General features: G+C 38.8%; 1 protein-coding gene across 1 annotated transcript in view; it reads left to right on the top strand.

The window, feature by feature from the left end:
- Positions 1–21,250, top strand: part of LOC102796408 (alpha-1,3-mannosyl-glycoprotein 4-beta-N-acetylglucosaminyltransferase C-like) — a 75,315-nt gene that overhangs the window by 9,694 nt on the left and 44,371 nt on the right. Inside the window, exon 2 of the mRNA XM_087844403.1 lies at positions 756–850. The gene's annotated coding sequence lies outside the window, so the exon portion shown is untranslated. The remainder of the gene's footprint in view (positions 1–755; positions 851–21,250) is intronic.

Below are 21,250 nucleotides of genomic sequence, written 5' to 3'. Positions count from 1 at the left end.
CTGTCTGAATTTTAGCTGCAGTTCCCTGATGTTAGCTAACAGGGGTGGCACCTGGTGTGGTTTTCGGCTGCTGTAGCCTATCAGCTTCAAGGTTCAAGGTTTACATTCAGAGCTTTTCTGCATTCCTTGGTTGCAACAAGTGGTTATTTGAATTACTCTTGCCTTTGAAGCACTCTGGCCAAGCTTCTTTGACCTCTGACAATAACAAGGGATTTTCAGCTGGTGCCAGCCAGTGGATACTTTTTCTCACATTGTGTGGGAAATCCCAGCAGATAAGCAGTGTTTAAAATACTCAGACCAACCCGTCTGGTACCAACAGTCATGCTGCATTCAAAGTCACTTAAATCTCCTTTCTTCCACATTCTAATTCTTGGTTTGAACTTCAGTAAGATGTCTTGATCATGTCAACATGCCTAAATGCATTGAATTGCTGCAATGTAAATGGCTGATTAGATATGAGCGGTTGAACAGGTGTACCTAAAATGTCTGCTGTTACAGAGATGCTCAATAATGAGAGTGTTGTGTCTGAACACATACGCAATGTTTTGGGAAAAAAACCTGTTCATCAGAGAAAATGCTGTTTGTGAAAGTCTAATGCTCAAGTCTGACTGAACATGCAGTCCTTAGTCTCTAATGGACAGACACTTCATTAGAGTGTGCGTGGGTGAAAGAGCATTATAGTCTTTTAAATGATAAAAATAAAATGTGTCACCTTATATTTGTTTCTTTTCTGCTTTGTTTCTTTTTCCTTTCAGGCTGTCTTATTGTTGTGATTAAATCTGCCCCATGCCAGCACAGAGAGCGAACACAGGGGACAAGCAGCACACAACCTGACCACATCAGCAGGCAGGTACTGGTTTTGTATTCTAACTCTTGTAGTTTCTTTTTAAAAGTGCTTCAGGCTTCAGTATGTCAATGATTTTTTTCCACAATGTTGTCAAGTTTGTTGTAATCACACATTTTAATTGTTGCTACAAATGTGACTCTCGTCATACACAGGAACTGCTAATCATTCTGTGTCATCATTTCTTTGAATGTGATAATTCGCAGCTGTAATTGTATGCAAAATCTGTGAATACTGTTTGTTCTAGAATTGGGCTGTGAATCAGAAGTCTAAAGAAAGCAAGCAGAATATCACTTCAAACCCTTGAATGCTTATCAGTTCTGACCTACCTGAGGCAAAAGGAGATGTGTTGAGAACTCAGATCCTGTGAGAACATTTTTGTGTTAATATCATTTTATTTGTATTTTGAAGCATGGAAGAAGAGCATTTAGTTCTTTCAGGTTATGACAGTTTTTCTGGTTAATGTAACTAAAAGCAAAAGTAGGTGTAAAAAACATTTTAGGAAATGTCCTTGGTTTTGATCTTTTGCCAATTTGTCAGTTGCCTGTCGTGTCCTGTTGCCTTATTTAACTCCACTTAAAATTTTGCCAATGACAAAGACTTTCTTTATTATAATAACTAAAAAAGATGCATATGGTTGATGCTGCTCTTGCAAGCCACTTTGCAACCCACCTTCACCAGCACCTCTATTTCATGTTATTTCAGACTTGATTAGTGCCATTTCCAGTTGACTGTGAAGGCTGCTCTGTTCTTTGCGCCTGCTCTCCCTCCTTTTTAGACTTTCCAGGTAAAGCTTGCAGAATGACAGGGAATTCCTAGAACAGAGCTATACCAAATATAACTGCAGATGAAATAATAGTCCCATTTTCTCTAAATGACTGCAAATTTAACAGTTAAACAGGCTCTACTGGTTTATACCTCAGAGTTACATAAATGCGGGGTTGGGGACCGCTGCTCTATATGATAAACACCCACAGCTGTTTGTGTCCAGTAAAAGGGAGACTTTTGACATGCATAAAGATTATTGGTGCTGATCGGGTGTATGCAATTGCTTCAGGGTGCGACCTTAATCTTTGCCTTTCCTGGAAGGAAATTATGTATGAGATTTATGCTGCACTTATAATCTAACTTGTATATCTAAATAAAACTCTTTTTCTTTCATGCTGAGAGTTGGACGAAATTATTGACAATAAAGATGAAGCTGCAATCAGCTTAGCTTAGTATAAAAACTTGAGATTGAAGAACAGATAACCCGCTGTAAGCTTTGAAGCTTTATTTTCCCCCAAACTATTTTTTTTTGGTTTGGTTTCAGTTAAGTTGCTTTTGACTCCTCCCTCATCACAAAGGGTTGCTACAACAGGTGGCTCTGCATGTTTGATTTAGCACTTTTACACCAGATACCCTTCCTGATGCAACCCCAATGAGTATTTGTGTCTCCAGCTAGAATCAAACAGCAACCTTTTGTTTGCCAAGGAAGGTTTCAGACATGTCAGGTATCAGTAAATGTTATTAATTCTCTGTTGCTGACTCTTTCAGATTGAGAGAAGGTTATGATATTGTCGACACCAACACTACCGTCCAGAGTTCTTCTGAAGTAGACATTAAATTGTAAATGTATTTATTTGCTGAATTAGATAGTACTTTGGCAAATAACTTATAGCATTAAATGTATTACTCTGGGTCAATTCACGTGTACGATGACGTTTGATATTCTCCACAGGTTGCTTTGCTTTGCTGTAGCTTCTAATATACTAAACCATGTGGATGATTGATTAATGGTCACATTCAGTCCTTGTTTTAGTTTTCTTTCAGCTTAAGTGTTGATCGGTGCTAAGCGATTCCTGATAAAAAATCAATAAAATGGGACACAGGGATGAATTAAAAAATACTTTTATTAACCTGCAGCATGCAAGTCTGCAAGGACAGGCATCCTGAAAACATTTAATTGGAGAACCATAGACCATAAAGTCTGTAAGTAATAGTTCATCAAACTATCCACATATTGAAGTGGAACAGACCAATTATTAATTATTTAAGGATACAGCGGGTATAGCTTTCCTGACTATTCTCAGATTAAGACAGTAACCAACCAAGAACTGACTGCTAACAGCTTCTGTCTGTAACCAAAGCCTGATACATCATATTTATGTGGAACTGCATGGAACTTCACTGTTGTTCCAAAACTATTAAAAACTCATCCACATGTTATTAAGAGATATCTTCCTTTATTACCATAAATACACATCCTCCTGCCAAAAATGCTTCTCTTGGAAGAATACACTTAAATTAAAATTTCACAGGTCTTCTGTTTTTTTAAATACAGAAACTATATATTTTGTGAGTCTTGCACCAATTTCCTTATTTTTATATAAAAATGAGAAATATGTGCAGTTATTTACTGAAGCATGTGGAAGCATTTTGTACAGTTCTAACAAGCTTGAAAGTCGATGTGTTCTGAACACGTTTCTTCTTCAACACAGTCTGAACTCTCTCAGGCAAGCTTTTCTGTGCTATCATTAAGTAGTCCTGACGAATAGTTCTCCGGGCTTCTTGGAGGACATTCCAAAGCTCTTTAAAAGCTGTGTTTTGTTCTGTTCTCTGCTGAGAAGATCCCACACTGCTTCAGTAACGTTGAGATCCAGCTCTGGGAAGCTGATCCGTAACTGATAATGTAGTAGTGTGTGCTTTCCTATCCAAGTATGCACGCGATAACTTGAGAACAAAGCGACGTAGGATTTTTAAATTCATACCACAAGTGCATCTGCTGGGAGGCTGAGGGGTAGAACTGGATGCTTCTGTATTTTTGCTGTTTCTGAAGGACATGACTTTTGGATAATTGTCATTTACTGTAATTTTTCTTAGGCTTCCCACTACTTCTTTGTACCCAGATTGTCCAGTTTCCCTATTATTTTTACACAGTGCACACAATGATAGACATATCTAGTTTTGTTGATGCAAAAATATTATTATATGTCACACTGTGTTATCCTTGACAATTTTCAAAGATTGAGCTAAAGAAATATGAACATGTTTTTGGCTGCTAGTAACAAGTCCCTTGTTAGTTCCTTGCCGGTGCATCCCCTGGTGCCTTTGTCCTCTGTCCATCCATCCATTCCCTTCCGCTTATCCTTTTCAGGGTTGCGGGGGGAGGGGGGGGGGGGGTGCTGGAGCCTATCCCAGTTGTCTTAGGGCGAGAGGCAGGGTACACCCTAGTGATGGGATTTCCGGCTCTTTTTAGAGAACCGGCTCTTTCAGTTCGGCTCACTAAAAAGAGCCGGCTCTTTCGGCCCCGAACCGGCTCTTCAGGTTGTTTTGTTGCTTTAATTAATTAATTATTAACAATAATATAAAATTATGCACAAAATGAATTACTAATGTAAAAAAAAAGTGGTTTTATTTATATATGTTTATATATAAATATATGCGGTGGCCCCTAGAGACACATTTCTAGCATTAACTGAACTTCCAAAACAGAGCTACTTAGATCACTTAAATTACACAATTGAAAGCATGTGTATTGTTTGTGTATTTATACACAAACAATTGTTTGTGTATTGTTTGTGTATTTATACACAAACAATCATATATATTCAAATAATTAAAAAATATATCATTTACCTGTTACTACCACACACCAAATCTGGTTGTTGGTACTTCCTGGCTTGTGTAGCCACTAGGTAACAAAAGCTCAACACTGCGTCCGAGCATCCTGGAGCACTTCTGTTGTCTTTTGTACGTGTTTCTGAGTTTTTACGTGTTTTGAAGTTTGTATGTGCTTTGTCTGTAGGGGCCACCGTAAATATACTTTTATTTATTCACTCCACATAAAATGTAATAAATAAATCATATAATACAAAAACCAACTAGTCACAGTTCAACTTTTAACTATTTACATTTTCAGCTTTTTCCTTTTAAACAAATTTCAAGTGAAACAACACAAAACACTGCAAACCAGAATATAATTAAATATAAATTATAATATGAAAACAAAAAGAAGATGCACATTCTCTGTCATATGGGCCTGCATGATTTCTGAATCCTTTATCATCCACAACTGAAAATAGTTGTGGATGATCACTACACCTTTCTAATGTGACGTTGTTGTCCCTGGCTCTCTTTCTCTCTCTCTCCCTCCTGCTCTGTTCCTGTGCTACTGCGAGTGTAACTACCGCCCCTCCCCCCTCATCCCAGCGCAAAGCACAAGGCTCGTGTGCGGAGTGAAGCGGAAAAAAGAAAAAAAGTGCGAGAGAGAGGGTACCCAACCCATGGCTCGTGATAAGGAGCCGGCTTGCGTCGTTCACGTCAAAGATCCGGCTCTAAGAGCCGTTTTGTTCGCGACCGACACATCACTAGTCCACCCTGGACAGGTCGCTAGTCTGTCACAGAGCTAACACATGGACAGAGACAACCATTCACTGTATTCTCATTCACTCCAGCAAACACACCTATGGGCAATTTACTGTTAACCTAATTTAGTGTTTCCAATTAACCTATCCCCACTAACTGCATGTCTTTGGACTGTGGGAGGAAGCCAGAGTACCCAGGGAGAACATGCAGACTCCGCACAGAAAGACCCCGGCCTGATGGTGGAATTGAACTCAGGACCTTCTTGTGAGGCCACCATGCCAGTGTGCCTTTGTTTTTCTGTAATAATTCATAGGTTAGTGTTAAATATCTTAACAGACAAGAAAAAAAATCATCTTCTGAACTTTTGGAAGCAAAATATGAAGAAATGAGAGTTGTCTCATGATTTTTGCACAGTACTATGAGTATTATCCTGTATGTCCCTGCACATCATTAGGTGTGGAGTCCAAAATCCATTTAGAGTTGAAGTTAGGTTGGGAAATGAAAAAAATAACTCAGTGCAAAAGTGCCAAAAACTGCAGTTACTCTGATGGTCATGTGATGGTCATGTAAGGCTGGCTCCAAAAGTGAATCTATCCCTCCAAATTCCCATCTCTGATATTTAGCCATCAGCACACTCTAACCCTTTTGCGACTTCAAGAAGGAATAAGGGAGTGCCGCACCACTTAACAATATATTAAACTGCCAGCCTAAGAAAATAGATTTCAGTCCAAAACCTTAAACGATCATAATTAAAATGATATAAAACAGATTCATCTTTTGCTAAAATTAATTCTTCATTTTTGGAAGTTCTTTCATATTTCAGTAAGAAACGCTGGTGCGTATTTCTCCTCGTTGCAGGTTTGTTTAGAAGGCTTTGATTACAAATCTGCCCCGAGTCTGACTGAACTTTTATCCTGAAGTAAGATAAGGGTCAAAGGGAAACCAGGCATCATCAATAATACGTTTGTTGTCTCTGTCAGATTAGCTCTTTTATTTCGGTTGTGTTTCAAAGGCGTTTGGTCTGCCTCCCTCTAACTTTTGACAACTTAGAAGAGGAAGGCTTATTGTAGTCCCACAAGGCTTAATTATCCCTCCATCTGATAACAACCTGGTAAGAGAGGAGGTCGGCCAGAATGAGAACAGGAACCAAGGGAGGGGTGGGGGGTAGGATTAATGTAGATTGTCTGATATTACCTGGCCTCTGATCAAAAGACTGTGTTGGCAGGCGGAGCACATAATCCTCTTGATTTTGCCTGTCAGTGCCAAAAACTTCTGGTACTGTGTAGCTCAGTGGGTAGGGCAAGACATTACTGACCAGCCAATGGGAACTCTGCCATATTCTTTCCATAAATACATATCTTAAAGCATGAATCATATTAAACATTTCATCAAAAGGCACAGGTAAGTACTGACCTCACAGCCCTAGAGCAGAGTGATTTTTTTCCTGTCATTTTTGTTTTTATAAATATTGACAAATTTTCATTTGATAGTACTAAGTGTTTTGTGGCATTTTAATATATCCATCCATTCTCACATTTTACTCGCTCTCTGTTGTATTATCTGTGGATCTTTGTGTCCAGAGAGAAAGCAATTTTGAGCAAATTTTCATCTTTAGTCATCATCTTTTTTCTCTTCTGAAGTGCATCTCTCTTGCAATAAGATGCAATAAGATGAAATATTATTAGAATGGGTTTTTTTTCAACTCAAGGACATTTTCTAAAAAAAAAAAAAAGGAAAAATAGACAAAAAAGTGATGTTTAAAAAAGAGAGCAGCTCAGAAGACACTGACAAAAGAAATGATGATTAAGATAATTATGATGTGTTTCATTATATATAATTACTACTAGTAGCAGCTTTAGTCTAAACATACAAAAACCACCATATGCATATCTATGTATCTGTCTATGTATCATATATGCTTAATGCTAAGCTTACTGTGCAGTCAGACACATGAATCCTCTATAGAAAACAAAGAGCAACTTGCAAACCATCTATCAAGTGCAGATCCTGATGCCACATTCTGATGGAGAATGTTTCTTTCAAAACCCATTTTTTTGTATAGATCTGTGCTTTTGGCTTCCTTTAAAAGACGTTTTGTGCATAAGAGAATCTATCCTTTGAAAGAGCTGTCCAAATGCTAAACTGCTTAATGGATAGAAAAAGCAGCAATTAGACTTTATACTTTATATAGTGCTGATCTGGTACCTAAAAGAAATCTACCCATATTTTGCAACATTACCAACCATGGTTAGTTACTATATCATGATAATTGATTTTTCTGACATTTGTCCCTATTCACTTTAAGAAACTTTCCCACAGTGGATTCACCTCCATGCTGAAGGTTACATTTTAGAGATGATCTCAATCGATGATATATGATTATATCAGATAGGAAGAGAGGAGAGCCGAGCGTCCATGTCTAATGATTCAAATAGCCGCTTTCACCTCTGTTGGGAAAAGTAATTATGAGAAAGTCACGTGAGGCTGAAAAAGGGAACGTGGATGAGGACAAGATCAGTGAAATGCACCATTCATCTTTTGCAAAATAATTTTTTGCTGAAAAATTGCGACATTTGTTGACAAGAAATTGTTTTGCATGCAAAACAACAATTTAAGTCTAAAAAAGGGACGTTGATTATAAGAGGAACATAAAAGAAGAGATGAGAAGAGTTTGATTAAATTGTGTGCAAAGATAAAAATTTAAAAAGTGGAAACTCATTGGAGTATGTAGGGGACACTGGGGTAGCATGTCCTATACAGTAGATCTGGAAATAACAAAGCGTTGTATGATGCAACACAAAGAAGGAACATTGTCAAAGTCTTCATTATTAAATGACTCTGAGCCCCTCTGTACAAACCTCAAAATTTTTAAGTTATATGACCTGTTAAACTGTTCACAGATACATGCATAAAAAAGTTGGTTCAAGGAAATAAACTTGCAACCTTTGCTCATTTGTTAGAAGTGCTGCCATTGCTGTGCCTCACGTTTTATTCACCAAATAGAATCGTGTCAGAAGTGTCAGAAGTCCAATTGTTATTCTAAGCAATGACAGACCTTCTCTGCATCAAATCATAGCAAGACTCAAGGTTTCTGTGGAGGTGAGGCAATTCACTTTAAAACACTGTGAGGAAACTGGAACATTTGTTTCCCAAACACGATCAGGCAGGCTGAAAGTGACCACACCGTCAGAGGATCCAGACATTTAGCTGTATTGGCAGAGAGACGGAGAAGCAATTTGATCACAGATGATGTGAAAAATGCTTAATTTACCCTTATTAAGGGACTTCTTACAGATAATGTAAATAAAGAAGAAAAGCCAGAAGAAGGCTGTCCAGCAGAGGAGTCAGGAGTATCTAAACCGATTCTTGTGGAAGGAAATAAGGTCAGATTGGCGAGGTAGTCTGAGACTAACATTTCACTGTGATTGACTGAAAAAATTGTCCTTTTTCCTGATGACTGAGGTTTTAGATTTTAGGTTAGTTTTCGATTACTGGCAGTAACAGAGAGGTGTGTGTAAGTGTTATCTACATTGAAACGAGTGGGGAGAATATTCAAATTTATGGCTGTCATAATTTAGACCCCTGCAGTGAATTGACATCTTCCTGACCAAGGAGCATTACGGTCCTCGGAGTCATACTATTCTGACTGGTTTATATATTTATTTATGAGTATTCATGCCTTAGACCAATGTGCGCTGACTGTCATGGACTAAAAAAGCAGTCACAAAAAAATCCGTCAGTCAGATTTTTCCTACAGAAATCAATATAAATGAATGATAAGCAATGATAATGCTGTTCATAATGAGCAAATTAGTTACTTAACAGTTCAGTAGTCACTGAGTGGGCCATAAATTTGTAGCCAGAAGGACAATCAGATGGAAGCTTATCAATCCTCCATTTATATCAGCACCCTGCTGAACTGTGAAGAGCACACGAGTCAAACACATGGTCTGTGACATGTGTTCAACGGTGTTTCAGATCAGGGATTATTGCGTTAATTAGCATGGATATGCTCTTCAAAAACTGGAACCCGTCAGTGATTGGATCAGTTAAGCATTTGACATTCAGAGCTTGCTTTTACCCCTCTTTTTGCAAATCCCAGGGAGGATTTCATAACAGAAGCCTGCCTGCTACTGAGCTGTCAAATTCTATTTTCTTATTTTCCATTTTCACTGTCTGCAGTAGTGCTGTGTTGTGTATCCCTGTTAACTCGTAGAGTAGTGCCATCATGTTTTCCAGCTGAATATCGAGTAGTATTTCTAGACTGTATATAAAAGATGAATATAGCCTCTGGGTCTGAAAAGTGAAGCCAAAGGGGAGCTTCTTTAAACCTGCATTCTTCCTAATAACCAGCAGGGGGCGACTTGTTTGGTTTCAGAAAGTTTGTGTACGGAAGTCAAGTGTCCTTTTGTCTTAGTTTCTGTTGGATTATTCTTGCCTTTTTCATTACTTTGCACCTATGACTTAGTGAAACCCCGTCAGCCTGAGTGATCTTTGTCCTCACCATCCTCTGTATTTTCAAACTGGATTGTAATGAGTGAAGTGTGGATCTGATTGTGATGTGCTGTTTATCTTGCAACCTCTTAATCACAAGTCATTAGTCAATGGCCAATACCTTCTTTCTGAGTCTTTGAATTAACATAATTTAATAATGGTAATTCTCTTAGAATTACCCAAAAATGAGTGACAGAGCCCATAATGTCATCAGAACATTTTTCATTAAGGTTAGAGTCAATTCCTGTTTTCCCACAGACAGGATCAGATGTCTTTTTGCAGCCACAGGTATCACCTGCTGGTGGTTCATCTTATATATTATCTGGAGATGTAAGTGAACTTCAATGTCTCTTTTTGTGCTCCATGTCCAAGTCTAAATCCTTTATTCACTGTACATCACTTTGTGATCAACAATTGCGTTCTATTCTGGATATTCCAGGCTCTGGTATTGTAGGTAACCCTTGTTTATTTTGAACTCTATCATGTTGTTCAGCGATAGTTTTTCTGTGTTTTCTACATTTTTGACAGGGTTATATTGTCTGAAACAGAACACAACAAATGTTCACTCTACTAAAATTACAGTTGAGTGATTTTTGCAAATATGAGCACGCTGCCAGTACCCTGACTACATAGAAAACTAAAATTTTGACAATTTAACAAACAGTGCCACAAAAGAAAACATCATTGAGTAAAAATACAGAAAGAAATCTGGTGCTGTTAGGGCTCACTCACTCAGACCAAAAAATGGTTTAGTGACCCCCTGGCAATCACAGTTGGCTAGGGAAAAAAACATTCCCCAATCAGTTGGTAAATGGTTGCTGGAAGTCCCTGGCTGCTGATACAGTATGTAAAACTGCACCAAAAACCTCCTTGTAATTGGTTTAGGTGTTGGCAGGTTGCCATGGTTGGTTGTTGCATAGATGATGCAAGCTTGTCTGCAAACACTTGCCAACTACTTACCAAGTGGTAAGGAGATGTTTATAGATATGTTGTCATCTTCCAGGCAAACTGTGGGGAACCACAGCAACCTGACAGTGACCTCCATATGCCTGTTTGCAACCAACTTCAACTAGTAATAACCAACAGCCAGTCACCAACCAGCTGAGGAATACACATTTTTTTCTAGAAACCATGACTGCCAGGGGGGTAGCCGACCCTACTGGCTCAAAAATTATTAGCTCCTCCTCTTCAGCAAAATATGTAGTCAATATGATAACCTTTGAACATTAGAAACTTTCAGCATTCATTCATTTTGATTGCAACAAGCACCAGCATCTGGACAGTTGGTAGTGCACTGCAAGTAGTGCAAGCTTAGGTAAGGCCACAGCTGTTCTAACTAAAACAAATAATTCCTTATTCGAGGAAGACATTTTGAGATGTCACGGTAGGAAGACCACATGTGTAAATTAACAATAGCAGATTCTTAACGATTTAGGGTTATTTAAAAAACAATTTAAAGGACATTTTTTTTAATCCTTAAGATTTATTTAACACTTTAAATAATAAAAATACTTTTTAAGAAAAGAGAAATTCTTGGTAAAATGACTACATAAGTGATGTAAAGGAAGATTTACTTCTCATTCCAGTGCCCTTCCAACTCGTGTTTTTTGCCATCTATGTTGAGTCATTTCAGAAGAGAAAAACAGTAAAAGGCTCTTGAATTCTCACAGTGAAAAGCTGCTGCCCATCTTCTGTTTTCCCCCCAACTGCCATATGTAGACAAATAAAAGTAAGCTGGCTTCTTTCATTATATTATTCTGTTACCCTTGACTTCATTGAGTACTTCTTCTGCAAAACAGCCCTTAAGGACAAGTAGAAGCATAAAGCAGAAATGCACTCAGTATCTAGCTTTAAGTGTGTCAAACTGCAATTTGAAATGAACTTTACACAACTAACCAGATATATTCTATGCTTACAATAAAATAGTGATTTTTCTTTTTTTACTTTGGCCCTCCAGTATGTGAAATAAATTTGAGAAATGATTCTAGTTTGCATGTAAGTGACTGAGGGGGCCTTTGGGGTATTTTTAATCTGAAAAATATGTCCTACGCTAAATTGGTCAGTCTGTTTCTCTTATTCATATTTCTGCCACAGTTGGCCCACTGGTGTGGCAATGATGATGGAAATTTTTATATATACTTTTTAACAATTTAAGCTTTCATTGTATTGTAATTTTTCACTTCTAATGCACTAAACGTCCTGACAGAACTAGAGTAGAATGATTTATGGCTACAGAAGTCATTGATAGATGCTTATTGCCCAAAGATAGATATATCGATACATCAAGACTCTTTTAAGAGCTGGCCGCCCAGCCAATCTGAGCAATCAGGGTAGAAGGTATTTAGTCAGCGAGGTGACCGAGGACCTGAAAGCACTCCTGCATTAGTGTGTGGAGAGAGGCAATCCATCCAAAAGGAAAACATTTTATGTAGCACTCCACCAATATTTGTGTCTTTGTGGTAGAGTGGCTAGATGGAAGCCACTCCTCAGTAAAAGGCAGATGACAGCCAGCCTGGAGATTGCCAAAAGGCATCTGAAAGACCCTCAGACAATGAGACACAACATTTTCTGGTCTGAAGAAACAGACCTAAATTCCTAAATGCCAAGTATCTTGTCTGGAAGAAACCAGGCACAACTCATCACCTGTCCAATACCATTTCTACATTAAAGCATTGTGTGGAGTTGTTTGTAAGTAGCAGGAACTGGGACAGTGACTAGTCAAGGTTAAGGGAAAGATGAATGTATCAATGTACAAAGATATCCTTGATGATGTCCTGCTCCAGAGCGCTCTAGACTTTCAACTAGGGCGAACGTTCAGCTTCCAACAGGACAATGACCCTAAGCACACTACCAAGATAACAAAATCAGTGGCTTCAGGACTATTGGGTAAATGTCCACGAGTTAACCAGACAGAGCCCAGACTTGTAAGTAAGTAAGTAAGTAAGTCAAATTTATTTATATAGCGCTTTTCACAGATAAAAATCACAAAGTGCTTTACAACACAGGAAATGGAAATATAAAAACAATATAACAGTAAATAAAACAATGTAAAACAATAAAACTATAAAAACAGCATAAGAAGAAATTAATCAAATGCTTTTCTAAATAAAAATGTCTTCAGCTGTTTCTTAAAAGAATCAATGGTGTCCGTGCAGCGAAGAGACAGTGGGAGAGAATTCCACAACCGTGGTGCCACAGTCCGAAAGGCCCGATCACCACGAGTTTTAAAACGAGTGCGCGGTACTACCAGCAGTCTCTGATCTAATGATCTTAAAGCCCGAGAAGATGAATGTGGTTTCAGCAGGTCAGATAAATATTGAGGATCTTGACCATGTAGGGCCCTAAAGGTTAGAACTAAAATTTTAAAATGAAACCTAATCCAGGTGCAGGTGCTTCCGCCCTACCTGCACGGCATCCGTAATCACGCCCGCCGGGTTAAAACACGGGGACTCAGGTGTGTGGGGGTTGTGTTGTGGTGAGATGTGAATAAAGATGGCTCTAAATGATACTCCGTGGTCCCGCCGTGCCTTATTCTCGCCACAAGGCTTAAAAACAGTAGTCATCAAGTCACGACATAGGAACATTGACAGTAATTCAAGGAATGGGGAATTGAAAATGTTTAATTTTACAAGTAGGCAAGATGCACCTGAATGCATCATTTTTTTCTGTCTGTTGAGACTTTGTTAGTTGGCTTTCAGGTTTCATTAAGAACACAGATTTCACAACGCCTTCTGCTGATTCAGTCATTGAACTGTAGACGGCTTTAGTCACGCTTAACTTCGCAGCCGGTCGTGTTTGATAGGAAAGACACGCGAAAGGAAAAGGCTGACCTCTACTATTAGTCTGTGAGTAGGTGGGACAAACTGCATTATTCCACACCAGACCCTATTTCTACATACATTGTTTTCTACATATTACCCTTTCCTTTCAGTGTTTGAATTCCCCTACTACACAAGACAAGCAAAGAAAAATAAAATCCATAAAAAGGTAAAGGATAAAAGCAGACAGTATACAGATTCAAATGCAGTTCAACAGTAGAAGATTCTTTTCTTTCAGCTTGCAGGCATGCATAATATAAAGCAGAATGTGCTTAAACTGGGGCAGTATGGTTTGGCAATTGTTCTGAGATTATTGCATGCAAGATGATGCAAAGTTTGCCTTGCTGCGATGTTTAAAGATCCCAGTTGGCAGCTATATACAATACGCGGCTCCTCCAGTCCTAACAAGCTCAGCCTGTCTCTTCTGTTGGTGGCAGGTTTGCCAGACAGCCACACCTTTTGAAGGACCCAGTTTCAAAGTTTCCTGACAGATCCTTTTGATTATCGTGAATGTTGGCAGCATGAAACAAAAGGCATTACAGAGTTATTTTCTACGGGAACAAAGGCGCTGGCTCACCACATTCTTAGAGCAGCTAGACTATAAAAAAAGTAAACTCCCAACATACTTTAAAGGGGTTACAGTGGGAATTGCTCTTTAAAATTACTTTTCTTGTGTCAGATCTGATGGTTTGAATCCAGCTGTCCTCAAGCCAAGGTCTCTACAAATCAGAAAGAAGATGTCTGCGTGTTAGGATCTAAGCAATGTTAGGAGCTGGTGGCTTCTTGTAGTTTGCAACAATATTTAGATGGGTGGTCAGATACTGAACAACCATCCCTGTGAATACTGAGTAAACAGCTGTCTGTGTAGATTTGCATTCATCCAGGTTATACAGCCCGTTCTCACTGCCGAGGCGTAACATCCTGACGATTTGTCACGTCCCGCGACGTTCCTGAGGAACGCGAAAGGTGACCTTCCGCATTCTTATGCTACGTGCCGGGTTATGGGTGAAATACAGTAGAATGATGGTCCCGCGGTAATATACGTTCCAGCCATGTATTCCAGCTCTAATCCTATCCCTAACCCTAACCAGCACTTTAATGACGTTAAATAGTGTTTTCCAAAGCGATTTAAGTAAAATGAACGAACATGTGTAGATTGATTCCAAACGGTTCTCATGTTTCCTCATTTTTTTTCTGATCTTCCGTGTTGTGTGTCCAGGAGCGTAACATGTTGACGATTTGTCACCTAGCGTTGGGAGTGAGAACTTGTTGGGTTATAGTAGTGCTGAGAGCTTGAAAAAGGCAAATGGATATTTCGCCCTTCTTCCGAGAGGCTTCTTAACTTCTAGAACAGCCAGTGGCGAGTCCGAGGGACTGGGATGAGGGGGTGGGTCCAAACATCTTCATATTATGTTGTTATCAGCTCAAGTTCATTTGGGACTTGGCTGTACTTTCAGGTAACACCAGTGTACCAGCAAGTTGTGAAGACCCCGTTCCTATATGTAATGGCAGCTTGGCAATAGGCAAAGCTTCTTGAGTAAATGAAGTTCAGGCTAAAAAAAAAAAAATCCATCAAGGTTAAAGGTCAACCAGCACCCACCCTAAAACACCTCAACAGCTACTTTAAGGTTTTAGATAAATACTGCAAAGGTTAAACATGCTTCATGCACATCCTGAATACAAATAAATGAAGACAGATACTTAATACTCAAGTTTGAGTATACTTTTATTTCTGCATGTTAAGGCAACTATAGTAAAACTAACTAAATAAATAAATAATATAAAAAATAAAGGAAGGAAGGAGGTGACATTCTGTGAATGAAACCTTTCAGCTGTTCACTTATTGACAAGATGTCACTCCTCATGTTTGATTTGGCAGATGCCATATGCCAGATGCACTTCTTGAAACAACCCCAAAGGGATCTGGGCTTCCTCCTAGGACTGAACCAGGGATCTTTTACTAGTTAGACAAGTGTGCAAACCGCACTATTGGGCCACTGGGCAAACTTCAGAGACAAAGACTGCAAAAAAAAGTGCAATACAGAAAGAAGAACCCATGAAAGACACATATACATGAATAACTTTGCTCTCACATACTGTCAGATGTAGGAGCCCTACTTTGCCTCGCATTAAATTACCTTCTTTAAATTTGGTTACTGCACTTTCAGTTAGATATTCACTGTAATTAAAATTTCCCCCAAATGTGCGTAGTCTATAACTGAAAATCAAAGGTTGTAAAATGCACAGACGATCTCAAAATCAATTAGAAGTCACATTTATAGACCGTGTGACTCAACAGGACCCCCTGCAGCGTGAAATGTAAACAGTGCCTGAACATAGTCACCTGTGCTGCCAGCATGTCTGCCTTAATGACATGGTTGGAAATAGGTGTAGTTTGTCTTCTAATACCTTTTCTTAGGAGTTATTGATCTCAAGAGTTCAAATATGCAAATTTCTTTCCAACTCAGCCTTGAAAAGTGAAGCAGCATCACTCCTTCATGAAAAAATGTAAATTTTCATCTTTATTTTTGCTGTGAATTGAACAGGTTTGTTTAATAGAGTTATGCCGTCATGCCATTTCACAGAGGAGCCCACAGTAGAGTGTTACATAAAGAGGTCTCCCTAAAGATGAGAAACAGAATCACAGTGGACGAGATATCTGTGTCTTTGAACAAAAAAGGTGCCAGATCAGATCACAAAGTGGAAGTGAGAACCGTACGAAAATGCATCACACATTACGAGATCAGTGAGAAAATCAGATTGAATTTAACCGTCTACATCCACACAAAGGTCCAATAAATAAGGTCGTTGCAGGGGGGAAAAAGGGGGATATGAGGGAAGTATTGACTTTAGGAACAAAATTAGAATTGATCCGGTCAGCAGAGAGAAGATGGTTTACACTTCCTGCAGTGAATTGTTATACTCGTAGTCGAAGTAAACCTCTGGTAGAGCCATCCTCTCATTATTCTTCCAGGCAGGCGTGCAGTTCTCAGACTCGAAATGAGAGTAACTTCAGATGGCTTAAAAATCTTAATTGATGAAGCTGAGGTTGATGTGCAGGTCCTTCTCTGTCACTTTCTCTTCTCGTCAAAACGGCGCCTCAGTGAAGAAAAACCGTCAGGGAGCGAGACTCTGCTGCTCTCTGCCAAGAAAGAAAAAAAGAGAAACCTTTTCTCCCAGCACATCCACATCTCCACTTTAAAGCAGAAAGATAAACTGTGAGACTGTGGGATGTCCTCAGCTAATCCTTTTGAGAACACACAAACAAAATCCCACCCCAACAATCCTGTGTTAATGCTGATGAAATCTTTAGGAACAAGGAGGCTTACAGCTAAGTATTAGCTGATTAATATTCATCTATTCATTTATTGCAACTAATTTAAAAATAATTTAGAAGTGATGTAGGACAGTTTGGTTTAGCATTTCAACTTCTTTTCATCTTAGAGGACCAAACAGCAAATCCTCTAATATAAAAGTCTGTAAGTCATGTTTTTTTCTTTTTTCTAACTTAATTTATTATAGGTATATCCAGTCTAATCCAATCCACTCCAATTTCATCTAATCTGAAACATGAAATTCCCATCAAAACCGCTCAACAATCTTCATGTGACATTTTCCCACACGTTAAAGGCTCGTTTTATTACCGACAAACTGTGTCAGTCGGACAATTTTCATGTCAGCATGATGAGGGAACCTCATGATGACAGTTTAAAACCCCTGGAGTCAGACATGTTTTCCAAAGTGAGACAGGAACATGTCAAATATAAATATGTTTGTGTGGATTTCATAAGATGTGTTTCACAGTGAGCACTGAAGTTCAGTCTTGACAACAAAATGTCTTACTTAGCCTAAAGCTGCATTAGCTAAAATCCATCCATCCAAAATCTATAAGGTGAAAAAAAAAGACTTGCTGTAAGCAGTCAACCCTCCACCTGCAGCCTTTCCCTATCTATTTTAATTCCCTTCCATAAACATGGGCTTATGCATATGTTTTATAAACTAAGAACAAGCCAGTACGTTTTAGATTGTCCAGAATAAACAGGGCCCAACAGATCTGTGGCCCTAAACATTCATTGGGTAAGAGTTACACAATTGTGTCTTTAATAGAAGTGGTCAGGATAATATATAAAAATCCATCCATCCATCCTCTGCTGTTTATCTGGGTCTAGGTCGCTGAGGCAGCAGTCTATAGAGATGCCCAGACCTCTACTCAGCTACCAGCCTCTAGCTTCTCTGGGGGAATGCCAAGGCCTTCCCAAGCCAGCCAAAACTCATAATCTCTTCAACATGTAGGTTTAGGGTCTCCTCTTAGTTGCTTGAGGAGAGACCCCTTCCACTTCTTTGGTGTCCCACCAAAGAAGTGGAAGAGGTAGCCGTGGAAAGGGAGGTGTGGGCATCTCTTCATAGACTGCTGTTCCAATTCCCAAGGCCCAGACCGACAGCAAAAAATGGATGCATGGTGCAGATGGTGTCTTGTTGTTTGATAGAGCATTCGTCCTACTTTGTATTTTACTTGCTCAGTTTAGCAGGTCCACATGCATGCTGCTCCTTACACTTTAAACATTGTGCCTAACTCATGATATCATCTTTAATAGTAGTGGAGGGGGATAACTTTATTATACCTGCTCCATAAATACAAGTCTGAATTTCAGAATTGTTATTTATCCATCTTCTTCTTGGCATGCAGTCATGATTTTGGTTATCACTACCTTGGGTGTTAATTTGAGCAGTAAAAGCGTGGAGGCTTTTCTTATCCCTTGAACGCTTCGTGACACTGCTGTCAGCCCACATTCATATCAGATATTTATTACATCCAAACAGAGATGTAAACAGTGATCCAAAAAATCAGACAGGAGCAGTAATTTGGAAACAAGCCCAAAAACCCACATTGTAAATGAGAGAGTGCAGAAAAACAGCAAGCCATCATTTCTCAGCTGTTTGCCAAAAGTGTGCACAGGAAGCTGCTACTATAAGATGAACATAATAGAATGCTAATAAATGCTTTGGAGATCACCGGGAGTTCAGAATGATGTTTCCCAGAATGCTCATCAGTCAGACATGTGAGGGGTTGACTTGCTCCTGGAAAGCATCTTGTTTCACCGTTGCTTCGCTTCATCTTGTGAATAACTGACATTCCTTTTTTTTTTAGACTGATGTAAATAATTACAGACTGCAGCTATCATTTACAACTTCACTGTTGTTCAGACTGGCAACTCATCACTCCTCCAGCTTTTTCCTGCTCACGATGTCCTGTTTTCTCAGGACATTCCCGACAGTCCTTGCTAGTTATCATCTTTACTGCGCTGCTGTAATGCATAAAAAATTATATAATTTAAAACACATACTGGTACTTAGCATAGTTTTGTAGGCGTTACTTTGAATTTAATCCTCGTGAACTTAAGTTTGTGAATGGACTTTTAAGCATCCTTTCATTAGTTTCAATGCACAAATCACTTGCTACATGTTTTTATATGAAACCTGAAAGGTCAAATGGCCAACATACTCATCCTTTCTCCAAGGGCTTGACTTGTCTTTGACTCTAATATAGAATATAATTTACAAAGTTATATTCAGCTACCAGTCCTGTCTACACACTGGTTGAAATCTGATCACTGCAAAGCCATAAAGCCGTTCGGTCATATTTCACGCTCTATAGATTACACTAGTCAAGACAGAAATGTGCCATCACAGGAAAGTTAGAAGTAGACAGATGAAACCATGCTGGAAATGCACCCCTCCACTACACAGCCGAGGCACTGGATCTCCTCGTTGTGGAAGAGTTCAGAGTTTTTCCTGAAATATTTCTTCTGTCTGTTGCATTGCAGCAAAACACGAGGAAGGTTTAATTTTTCCCACAGTTTTTGCTTACTTGTTACTTTTTGATGAGCAAATCCTTGATTTCTTAATGACAGGACTCAATAACAACCATTTCTCCTGGAATGCTCTGTGATTAACCGCAAAACTGTCATGTATCCAACGTCAGTCTAAACAGTGACGGGTTGGAACTAATCGAGAAAGAAAAAATATGACCAGGCAACATTAGGCCTACACAAAAACACCATTAGTTAAAGATGGTAGTGATGATAATGATGATGAACAGTTGGTGGACTAATGCCAAATCAACTGTAAACCCACACCTGATGAACTGACAGGTCAGTTACATGTAGTCCTTAGTTGATGTGGGAATTCCTGCTTTGAGGCGATGAATGGGCTAAAAATGCCAGAAAAAGCTCATTAACATCAGGTACATTTGTAAATATATATACTTGAAAAATCACCTTAACTGGAGTTTAAATCTCTATTCTAATCCTTGCTTATGGCCATGACTGCAAATACTGAAAGAATGACATCATGAGGTTAGAAACGCAAACAGCTGGAATGAGTTTCCTTCATATGGGTTGAGCTTGAAGTAAGATAGGCGTTATAGTTTCTAGGGATGCACCGATCAACCAGCCAGGGACTTAATTTGGCCAATTTCCAGCATTCTCGGTCCAAACCTATGAGCATCTGGTCAGCCGGCTGCTTACAATTATGAGCTGATTGTTTCATGCATACACAACATCCACACAGTGGCGCATGCAAATAGTTGCACACACACTCACAGCCACACACTAATATATTTATAGTGTTAAAGGTTGTCACAGTAAGTAAACACACAAAGTTTGTTTAAATAAAACGTGCGACAACACACTGAAAACGCTTGCGACAACAGACCGAATCAGACAAGTAAATCCTCCTTACCTAGCTTAATATTTGAAAGAAGCTAACAAAGGGAAAGTGACTAAAGCCAAAGCTATCCAGAGCCCAAAGCCAGCCACAAGCCAGCAGCAGGGATCAAAAGAAAAGATAAAAATTTTCAAAGCAATTTTTTTTTCATTATGAAAATAATATTTTGCATCGAACTATTTTTTTTTCTTGATGTAATTCTTAGAAAGGAAATAGCAATGTGGTATTTGTCATGTGCCAAGAGAATTGCAATCCATGCATCTCTAATAGTTTACAAGTTTGTGGGTTTCCTCTAACCTATGGGAGAATTTTGAGACGCTATTAGGACAGTTTGCCCACAAAAAGCCAATTAACAGCTGAAACAAGAAACATTTAAGCCGATTCATGTTGTTACTCACAGTGAATGTTCTGTGTTCTTTATTACGACTATTTCTGCGTCATAGTAGAAGGCATAGATTTCAACCTCTGATTGTGGTATAGTGACTTCTTTTTCTTGTTCTTGGAGTCTGGGCCTGCCAGAGGTTTCCTCCTGTTAAAATAGATTTTTTCTTCCCACCGTATTTGCTCATTGAAAACCTCAACAACCAGTGGACAATCTACTATTGTAGGATCTTTACATACCTCATGGTATCAAGCACCTTGAGGCAAATACTGTTGTGATTTGGCACTATATAAATAAAATAAGATTTATTTGAATTGAATTGCTTGTGTGGGATGAGTAGAGGTGGGTAGAGGCTAGGGCCATTAAGGAATGTATAATGTAATACATGCATAGCAGAAGTACAACTTGCTTTTTAAACCTTATTTTTGTGCAAAGCCAACAAACTTTTAAATGGACTTTCCTGGTTTTGACGGACATTTCTATAAATGCACTTTTTATATCTTAGTGGCCATTGAAATTTAAGTTGTGTCTTTCCCCCCCATTCATTTTCATACATTCTTCAAAATAACATTGCCATTTTTTTTCCATCTTTTGAGTTGCTACACTTGCTTCTAGAAATACTTTGCAAAAAACTTTGCT

This window comes from Neolamprologus brichardi, chromosome 7 (assembly GCF_056152115.1).
Source record: "Neolamprologus brichardi isolate AB-2024 chromosome 7, ASM5615211v1, whole genome shotgun sequence".
NCBI lineage: Eukaryota > Metazoa > Chordata > Actinopteri > Cichliformes > Cichlidae > Neolamprologus > Neolamprologus brichardi.
This window is presented reverse-complemented; position numbering and strand designations above follow the sequence as displayed.